The sequence below is a fragment of the Oratosquilla oratoria genome, chromosome 19 (assembly GCF_046742065.1).
Source record: "Oratosquilla oratoria isolate Oo_2021 chromosome 19, ASM4674206v1, whole genome shotgun sequence".
Lineage (NCBI taxonomy): Eukaryota > Metazoa > Arthropoda > Malacostraca > Stomatopoda > Squillidae > Oratosquilla > Oratosquilla oratoria.
Window position 1 is genome coordinate 10,056,575 of NC_134795.1, and position 9,911 is coordinate 10,066,485.

General features: G+C 38.7%; 1 protein-coding gene across 3 annotated transcripts in view; it reads right to left on the reverse strand.

The window, feature by feature from the left end:
• The window catches only part of LOC143035723 (TATA box-binding protein-like 1), a 37,107-nt gene extending 32,390 nt beyond the window's left edge, over window positions 1-4,717 (reverse strand). For 2 of the 3 annotated variants that reach the window (XM_076202616.1, XM_076202618.1), the window contains exon 1: window positions 4,554-4,669. The gene's annotated coding sequence lies outside the window, so the exon portion shown is untranslated. Of the gene's footprint in view, window positions 1-4,553 lie in introns of all 3 variants that reach the window. The other variant, XM_076202617.1, reaches the window with a different exon arrangement.
• Window positions 4,718-9,911: the final 5,194 nt, after the last annotated feature.

The following is a 9,911-nucleotide window of genomic DNA, read 5'->3' on the forward strand; positions in this document are numbered from 1 at the left end:
GATTGACATCAAAGGTGACAAAATGTTCACACTGAACGAGAATCTAACAAGAAATATTGTCTTAAACTGTCAGGAAATAAATTTAATTTGGAAGTGGGTAAAAACAACTTCACCAACCATGTAGTTAATGAATGGAATAAACTTCCTGCAGAGGCAGTGCAATGTAGTTCAATTCAAAGCTTTAATATCTGTTTAGTTAAACACCTAAGCAAGATTCTGTAATACCTCCCATTTATTTCATATTATATGCTTGTTTGTCTATTTATTATTTGCTTGATTTTCATTTATTATTATTTATCTGTCAATTTATTATTATTTACTATTTTCCTGTTTGTTTATTATCTAACTATACCTATGCATTCATTTATTTTGTTTATTATTATGGATCAACTGTAGAATTTCCACTCCCGCACACGTGCTGATCTGTGGGGATCCGGGGTACTCCGCTGTTACTCAGGCACACACCGTCACTCAAGTCATGATAACGTTTTTTATTACCTTGCCTAACCTAACAGCGCTCAAAAGGTTAATCTTTGTTTGGATTAGGTTAGGTTAGGTAATAAAAAAATGTTATGACCTGAGAGTTAGGTTAGGATAGGTTAGGTAATAAAAAAAAAATTATCATGACCCGAGAGTTAGGTTAGGATAGGTTAGGTAATAAAAAACGTTATCATGACTTGAGTGACAGTGGAGCACCCCGGATCCCCATAGATCAGCACGCGCGCGGGGGTGGAGATTCTACAGTTCATCCATTATTATTATTTATGCTGTTATAATTCTTTTTCATCATTTTTCACATCCGACATAGTTATGGACCAAAAGGTCTCCTGTTGGCATGCTCCTCGTTTGTAATCCTGAGAGAGAGAGAGAGAGAGAGTGCAGTTCCAACTCTATATCTTTGATTTCCAATTATCATAATTAGATTTGAACTTTGTGTATTGTTTGAGCTTGGGCTATATCACCTTCTAAGTTATTCCACATATTTATGCATCTACAGTATATGGAAAGTGTATTTCTTCACATCCTTTAGACATGTGGTCTTTTTCAATTTACTCCCATGACTTTTCAAAGCCCACCCATCTTTAATCAGATCTCTTCTATCAATGCAATCTATTCCATTAGTGACCTGAATACTGTAATCCTATCACTTCTTTCTTTTCAATCTTTCGAAGTTGGCAAACCCAGTAATTGTAGTCTTTCCTCATATGGGGACCAGGTTGGTTGCTGCCCTTTGTATTCTCTCAATCTTTCTTACATCCTTCTTTCTGTGTGGGGACCATACTATTGACGCATATTCCAGTCTTGGACATAGAGGGTCTTCCACGAGTTTCTTCATCTCTTCACCCATATAAATGAATGCGATCTTAATCTTTTGCAGTGGTATGTCTCTCCCACAATCCTGCTGACATGTGTCAGGTTGCCTTTTATCAACACTCCCAAGTTTTTCTCCTCCTTTGCAGATGACACTAAAATAGGATGCCTAACTAGGTCAGGAGATGCCAAGATTCTGCAGGAAAATCTTAAATTGTTCACATGGGTGGTGAAATGGCAAATGGACTTCAATATTTCAAAGTGCAGGATGTTAAATGTCAGGCTACACAGCCCCAAAAGCAGAGAAAATGAGTGCAAGAGAGACTTGGGAGTTCTTGTGAATCCTAATCTTAAATCCAGGAAACAGTGCATTAGCACCAAGAATAAAGCTAACAGAGCATTAGCTTTCATTGCTAGGATGGTTACGAGTAGAAGTGCAGAGGTACTTATCAAACTGTATCTGGCATTAGACCCATCCTTGACTATGCAGTACAGTTTTGGTCTCCGTCCTATAGAATGGACATCAACTCACTAGAATCAGTACAGAGGAGAATGACCAAAATGATACACAAGCTCAGAAATTTACCTTATGGGAACAGGCTTAGGCACCTTAAAATACACTCTCTAGAAAGACAGAGTACAGGGTGATCTAAGAGGTGTTCAAGTGGATCAAAGGCTTTAACAAGGGTGACACAATGAAGGTCATCATATTAAGACAACAGGGCAGGACTCAAAGAAATGGATTTAAGTTGGACAAACTTAGATTTAAAAGGGAAATAGGCAAGAACAAATTTACTAATAGGGTGTTCAATGAATGGAATAGACATAGTAACCATGTAGTGAGCACTAACACTATCAGTTGTTTTAAGAAATGGCTAGATAACTTTGGGGATGGGGATGACAGGTGGTAATGGACATAGAACTACCTAGTGTAGACATTATGGTCTCTTGCAGTCTCCTTCATTCTTGTTTTGTGGTAGACCTCTACAGAAACACCCAGGGTTCTGCCATTATAGCAGCCCAGTGGGGTGTATTACCAAGGTGGACCCCTAGACACCCCAATGAGTTATAGTTACAAAATTTCAAAGTTAAAAAAAAAAAAAAAAAAAAAAAAAAGTATCATTTACATTAACGATGAGAAATTTTTATATTTTTACGAAGTGGACACCCACATGATGTAGCATAAGAAAATTAAACATCAATCTTGTAAATTATAATACATATAATATACATTTTTCTTGGCAGAAATCAATAACAGAAATAGTTGCTAAAAGTGATACACAATGAATGGAACCACAGCGACTGCTTGAGATGCCATCCTTGTTTTGATAGACGCGGAGGTCAAAAAAGTGCACACAACAATTACCCTGATGACCTTTATAATTACAGGCACTGCATTACTAAATGCAGGTTAGGTTAGAATATACCAATTTATCATACTTAATCTCTTCAACCTCTGCATTTATCACAACAAAGATAGCGTCTCAAGCAGTTGCCAGGGCTCCATTCATTAGTGTATCACATTTAGCAACTTTTTCTATTATTCATTACCGCCAAGAAAAATGTATATTATGTTGATGTATTACAATTTACAAAATGAATATTTAATTTCCTAATGCTATATTACATAAGTGTGCACTTCTAAAAACTTACCAAAATTTATACTGACCTAATCCATTAAAAAACACTGAGGCACATGAAAACTTGATATTTTACTGCCTATTCATTCACATAGAGTTCAAATATTCATAGTGTGAATATACAAAGGATTTATGGTTATTGATTTTATATCTTTGGCATGGGAAGGGTGGGGCAGTAGATTGTGTTGCCAGACATGACAGATGCACACATGGAGTGCCATACTATAACTAAGTTAACACAAAAGCACTTTTAAACAAATCACCAAATCTACTAAATTCCTCAAGAAATAAACACAGCTAAAAGAAACTGCTTCCAAGCGAAAAAAGTTTTGCTAGCTTGCCCATGTTTAATGGTGGCAGCACAGTAGCCTTTCTTACTAACATGCTCCTTGCTTTAGCTACTTCATCGAGTAGAAATTACTTCAGTTACTATCTTTTGTTTTTCAAATTTCCAAATGTCAAATTACTCTTGCACCATATATATAAAGAGAAACTGAACAACAAACTAAGTGAAGTTAAACCTAAATGAATGTTAGTGTTAATGTGTTCTGGAAGTAACTGAGGTAATTTCTATTCATACAAAGTATCAAAAGCAAGCAGAATGCTAGAATAGCGTGATGCCACCTTAACTTACCACCCAGTACTAACAGTCCCAAAACAGAATAAGGATAAGAACTCACATCAACTGCCCACCAGCCACATACAAACAGAGCACCTTATCACTGAGCTGTCCTTCATCTACTCACTCTGGGCAGCAATACAAAATCCCTCAACTAAGTGACTTTGGGTATGAATTGGTGCCTGTGGTTACTTTCCTGAGTATTATGGGTCTCCTTTGAGCAAGGACCACAGCAAGAGATTGACAGGATAAATGTTAGCCGTGTTACAATATAAATTACATCATGTAAAACAATATAAACAAACCCTACTGGTAGTCCTAGATCTATTATTAACCCTGTCACTATAACCAAGATTGCTTGGTATATACCATAATAACATTTTAATTAAGTTAAATTAGAAAAAATAATGACCACCTATAATAACACAAGCCTAACACTCAGGAAAAAGATCAGGAACCATCAGCTTAGTCAGCTCTGAAGTGGTATCTTGCTGCTCCTCAACTCGATGTTTATTACTTTAACGTTCCACCACTTACGAGGGCATTACCCTCATCATACTTATGAACACTAATACATTTGTTTAACATAGTCTTGACACACAACCTACCCTGCCCTTCAACTTTGAAAGAACCTTGACATAAAAACGTGAGGCTTTTGCCATTCGAGCTCTAAAACGATGAAGAAACAGACACGGTTGTCCTGCACTCTACATAGTAACTCTCACGTCCACTATGCCCAATCACGGTGAAATCTTACAAGCCCCTTTATTAATTTCTGTGCTATCTTTGCTACACAAAATTTAACACATAGATATCGTACAAATTCACTCGTTTATGAACAATGCATTGATATTCTAGCAACATGCTCCGGTGCGGTCCCCTTACGCATCGATCAACTTATGGGTCACATGGGCAACTCTGCACTTTTTAGGGAATCTTAAGAAATGGTCCATACATTAGTTGCATTAAATAATAACTCTTACTTGAAAACTGCACTTCATAGTGGATATCTTAGAGGAAAATAGGCAGGCCATCAATCCCTGTACATCACCACAGCATCTTACCTCAACCATAACAAGTTCAGAATTGCCGTTCCTGATTGGATGTAACGTCTGGCTCTACCCAATCAGAGGAAACCTTGCAAAGCCTAATGGGCGTGCGACAAAATTCAAATCTGGCTTCTGATTGGATGATATTCTATGCTTTAGCCAATGATATCAGACGAATAGGGACGATAGAGTGCTTGTAAATGCTATCAAGGGAACGGAAGGACATCTGAGAAGGGATTTTTACTTTCTTTATCCTGTGCTGAAATTCAAATAAAATGTCGCGTGTGATTTAGTACTACATCAATACACGTCGATTGAAAATATTGACTGAAATCGGATTCGTAAAAAAAGTGTAACTTATTCACTACCCTTCCGGAAGTTCCTGCAAGTATACCTAGAATGTCACTTTAATTTTTTTTAAGAAATGTGTGTAATATCATGTATGTATAAAAAAAAATGCAACAAAGCTGTGATGATGGTGTCGATCCCAATGCCCATGGGAATTAATAAAATAATGTCACTCCATTCGAAAAGCATACGGGGAAACGATTACACGTTTCGGGACTGCGAGGAATCGTACACACACCAAATGCATTAAAAAAAAAAAAAATGCAACGCAGCTGTGATGATGGTGTCGATCTGCCCAAGGGGATTAATAAATCAATGTCACTCCATTCGAAAACCATACGGGGAAAAATGATTACACGTTTCAGGACTGTGAGGAATCGTACATACACCAAATGGAAAAGTAGAAGAATTATAGTTCTTTAGATTATAGTTTACCAGCGCTTCCATCCTTGTGGAAAAATTCGTGCTTCTGCCGTGCAGAGAAGAAATGTAGGGCGAAAGAAGAATCCAAGATAACCAGAGGCGAATAAAAAAAAAAGAAAAAAAAAATCAATAATGATGTTGCTAACTAGTGTAGAGATGAATCTAAATTGTTGCCTGGTAAATTGATTCGTAAATTTTATGTATATACTATATACCAAAAAGCCTCACCCTCCAGACAAGAGAGGTAGCCAGTTAATGCATACACACATCCCGTCCCGTCCCACACCCACCCAACACGCATTGGTTTTTACCCTTAGCACCTTGTGGACGAAGGGTAATCCTTTCCCCGCCCACTGCCTGGGTCAGAAGCAATGCAGCAAGACATAGCACCACAGCAGGGCCCGATAACCCTAGTTTACCTTTACCCCCACTGCTTCAATAGATGGCGTCCCTCTCCCCTCATCCACTCACGATTAATTAAAGAAGACCAGGAAAATTCCCTTGGGGCCGCGTTAATTCATCGCCTGGTCACAAGCATTCGCCACTCTTACATCTCTTGCCTTCTTTCCCGCTCAACAGACATTACCATTTTACTCAAAGTCCCCTTCACCCTATCTACCTATTTTTTTTTCTTCTTCTGAATTACACCTCTGCCTTCCATCTGCCAGCTTTCTTTCCACCACCGCTCGACTCCGTCTGATGTCTTCATTTCTCATTTTATTCGTCGTCGTAACTCCACTATACTTCTTAAACACTTCATCACAAACACATTTAAACTCCTTTTTGTCTTCCTTGAATCCCTAGCCTCTACCCTGTACAGTGTCGTAGGTCACAACCACCCCATTCATGTATTCTTTCCTTTGTATTCATTCCTAGATATCTATTTTTCATGACACGTTTCATAACGCCCCCCCCAAAAAAAAAAAAAAATATCTAACTCTAGAATTGCTTCGATCACTCCCACTCCTCTGTTACCTAGCAAATGTGTCACTGAATATTTAAAACTCTCCACTTCCTTTATCCTCTCTTCTTTGAGATTTAATCCATCTCCCTTGTAAATTTCATCAATTTACTTTGGATCACATTCCATAACAACAACGCCTTACAATTCCGTCACTAGCTGCCTTAGATCCTCTTCTGAACCAGACACAAGTATAATGTCATCAGCAAACAATAACCGGGTCACGTCTCACTTCCCTCCACTCTCACTGTCCATCTTCAATACCCTGCCCATCAACCTCACGTACCACCCTATCCGTGGACACGTTGAACAACTGTGGTGACATCATACAACGTGAGCGTAACACCACTTTTACATCATACTACTCGTTCTCGCCATTTCAAACCTTAACACAATCTTTACTACTCATGCAAAAAAAAAAAAAAAAAAAATGTTGCCCTTAACAACTTTCTCCCTCTCCCATACATCTACGACACCTACTGTAATGCCTTCCTGTCTACCCTATCATAAACCTTCTCTAGATCGACAAATATTTCTCGCATATCTGCCTTACTAATAGAAAAAAGTAAAAAAAAAAAAAAAAAAAAAAAAAAGATATATATATATATATATATGTGTGTGTGTGTGTGTGTGTGTGTGTGTGTACACACACACACGACTCCATGGCGCAGTGGTAGCGATCGTGGCCGCCACTACGGCAGTCCGGGTTCGAATTCCGCCCAGGGCTGAAAATTTCATTATCGATGCGTTGCGAGTCGTTACACCAACTCTCGTGGGCGGGGAGTTGGGTGTGTGTGTGTGCGCGTGTGAGGTTAGAGCATTACCCATAGATCGGTCATATATGAGCTCTGAGCTCTCTTCCGGGAGGATAATAGCTGTCGATCACGAATCCAACACGTGATCCAAGATAATGGTGAATTACACATACGCACGTACACACACACACACACATACACACACAGACACACACACACACACACACACACACACACACACACACACACACACACACACACACACACACACATATATATATATATATATATATATATATATATATATATATATATATATATATATGTATATGTATATATATATATATATATATATATATATATGTGTGTGTGTGTGTGTGTGTGTGTGTGTGTGTGTGTGTGTGTGTGTGTGTGTGTGTGTGTGTGTGTGTGTGTGTGTGTGTGTGTGTGTGTATTTCCCTAGTTGTATTTACCTAGTTGTATTTTACGGGAAGGGGAGCTATGCTCGTGAAGTCCCGTCTTCATATCTCATTTTATCTAAACTATTTTTAAATTCATGTATTGTTTTTGCACACACTACTTTCTCATCTAACTTGTTCCAACTGTCTATTACTCTGTGAGGAAAGCTGTTCTTTTTCAGATCTCTTCTATAGCAGTCTTTCTTGATTTTCTTTCCGTGTCCTCTTGGGAAAGCTGTTCTTTTTCAGATCTGTGTGTGTGTGTGTGTGTGTGTGTGTGTGTGTGTGTGTGTGTGTGTGTGTGTGTGTGTGTGTGTGTGTGTGTGTGTGTGTGTGTGTGTGTGTGTGTGTGCGCGCGTATGTATATACATATATATTATACACACACACACATATATATATATATATATATATATATATATATATACATGTATATTCACATATCCTCTATCTTTCCTGACTGAACCCACACTGTTCCTCCCTAAATTTAATCAGTCCTCTGTTCCTCTCCTAATCCACTTAATAATACTCTTCCAAATGCCTTCCCAACTACACTCAATAGACTGATCCTCTTAAACTACTACATTCACATTTTTCTCCATTTCCATTACAAAGCGGAAATATGCAAACACTCCTGCAGCCCTCTGGTACACATGTTAAACAACCTCACCATCCAATGCACTATAACAGTTACTCTCTTCGTTAAACACTCCCCATGCCACCCATCTAACCCAGGTACCTTGCCAGCCTTCATTATTTTCAATGTTCTCTGACCCTCATATTTTCCTAAATCCCTGTCATTTTTTCCCATTACATTTATCCAATGTCACTACCAACCAATCCCTATCATCCTCCACATTCAACAATTCTCTGAAATACTTTACCGATCTTCTCCTTATTCCCTTCATTTCCATGAACACCTGTCCATCTGCATTCTTTACTTTTTCCTCTCTACTTGACTGACTCCCTCACTCTCATCACATGGTTCTATAATGTTTTTATTCTTTTAAAGATGTTCTGACAAACGCCTACCCCATTTTACATCTACCACCTCTTTGCCACCATGACCTTGTATTTTCTTTTTTCTCTCTCTTTTTCTTGAACCTCTCATATATTTCCCTAGTTCTACCTTACAATCAATCCTTATAAGGTCGCTTAATCTCTTCCACTACTGCCTCTAACTCATCCTTCCACTATTCGCTACCTCCCCTTCTCTTCCTTCCCAGCTTCCTCGTCCCACATACCATCTTTGCGCACTTTATCAATTATTCCATGAAACATAGCCATTCTTCTTCTGCCCCTGTTTTCCCGTAATCCCTCACCACCTCCTCCGTTTCTCTCAGCTTCTATTGGTAGTTTTTCTCTTTATCCCTTTTATTCAATACGATTACTCTTAGTATTTCTCCATCTCCCTCCCTTTTCCCCCTTCTCTACTTTTCTTCCATTCCCAATTTACCTTCTACCCCGCTCTCTTCCCTGGGGACATGAACAACTGTAACCGTACACGTGATCATTGGATGACGCATGCACCAGCCACACCCTATTTTTCATTTGCTTAGCATAATTAGTTGATCACTGGTAACTTCCCATCAGTCATAATGCCTATGATGGTAGGCCGAGCGAGATGGAGCCTGGGGCCAACTACCAATGACCATGTGATCATATTAATATATAAGCATAGATAGATATTTTAATTTATCAAAAATATAAATAGACCAACTTACACATAATATATACGTGCATATACAATATGTAGATACTTCTATATGTATACATGTAGATCAGAAATTAATTGTTAGTAACATAGGACACAAAGTGATGGGGTCAGGTAGATGACCTCCACCCGAGATGCTCTGGGATCAGAACGGCAGTCTTGTAGTGCCGGTCCCCCCGACGGGAGTTCTCACTGATTTTGTAAGTAGACACCTTGAAAGCAAGATCCCACACTCCTGTTACTTTAATATATCGGTAAGTGCTAATAAGGGTTTCATTCATAACCATCGGTGACCAGGAAGACGGTGACAACGAACAGATTTCCCCCTATCTTCCCTCTAGGTGTTACTACACATCCCATTTATGACCGTATCTGATCTTTTCGTCCCCTGGTCTGTTCGCCCCCAAGTCAGTTCACTCCCAACATTGGAGAATTCGCTTCATGCATTGGACGTTCCCCCCATTGAAATAAAACAGTCTATTGATGCAGCAGTTGCCTTAAATACAGCGAGTTTCAATTGGTTTGGTGGAGGGATTCTGATGTTATGTGCCAATAATTTACCAGCGAACTATACTTTTATATCGACAGCTCCTTTTAGATTCTTTTTGTTTTCTTGTTATCTTACTGTAGAGC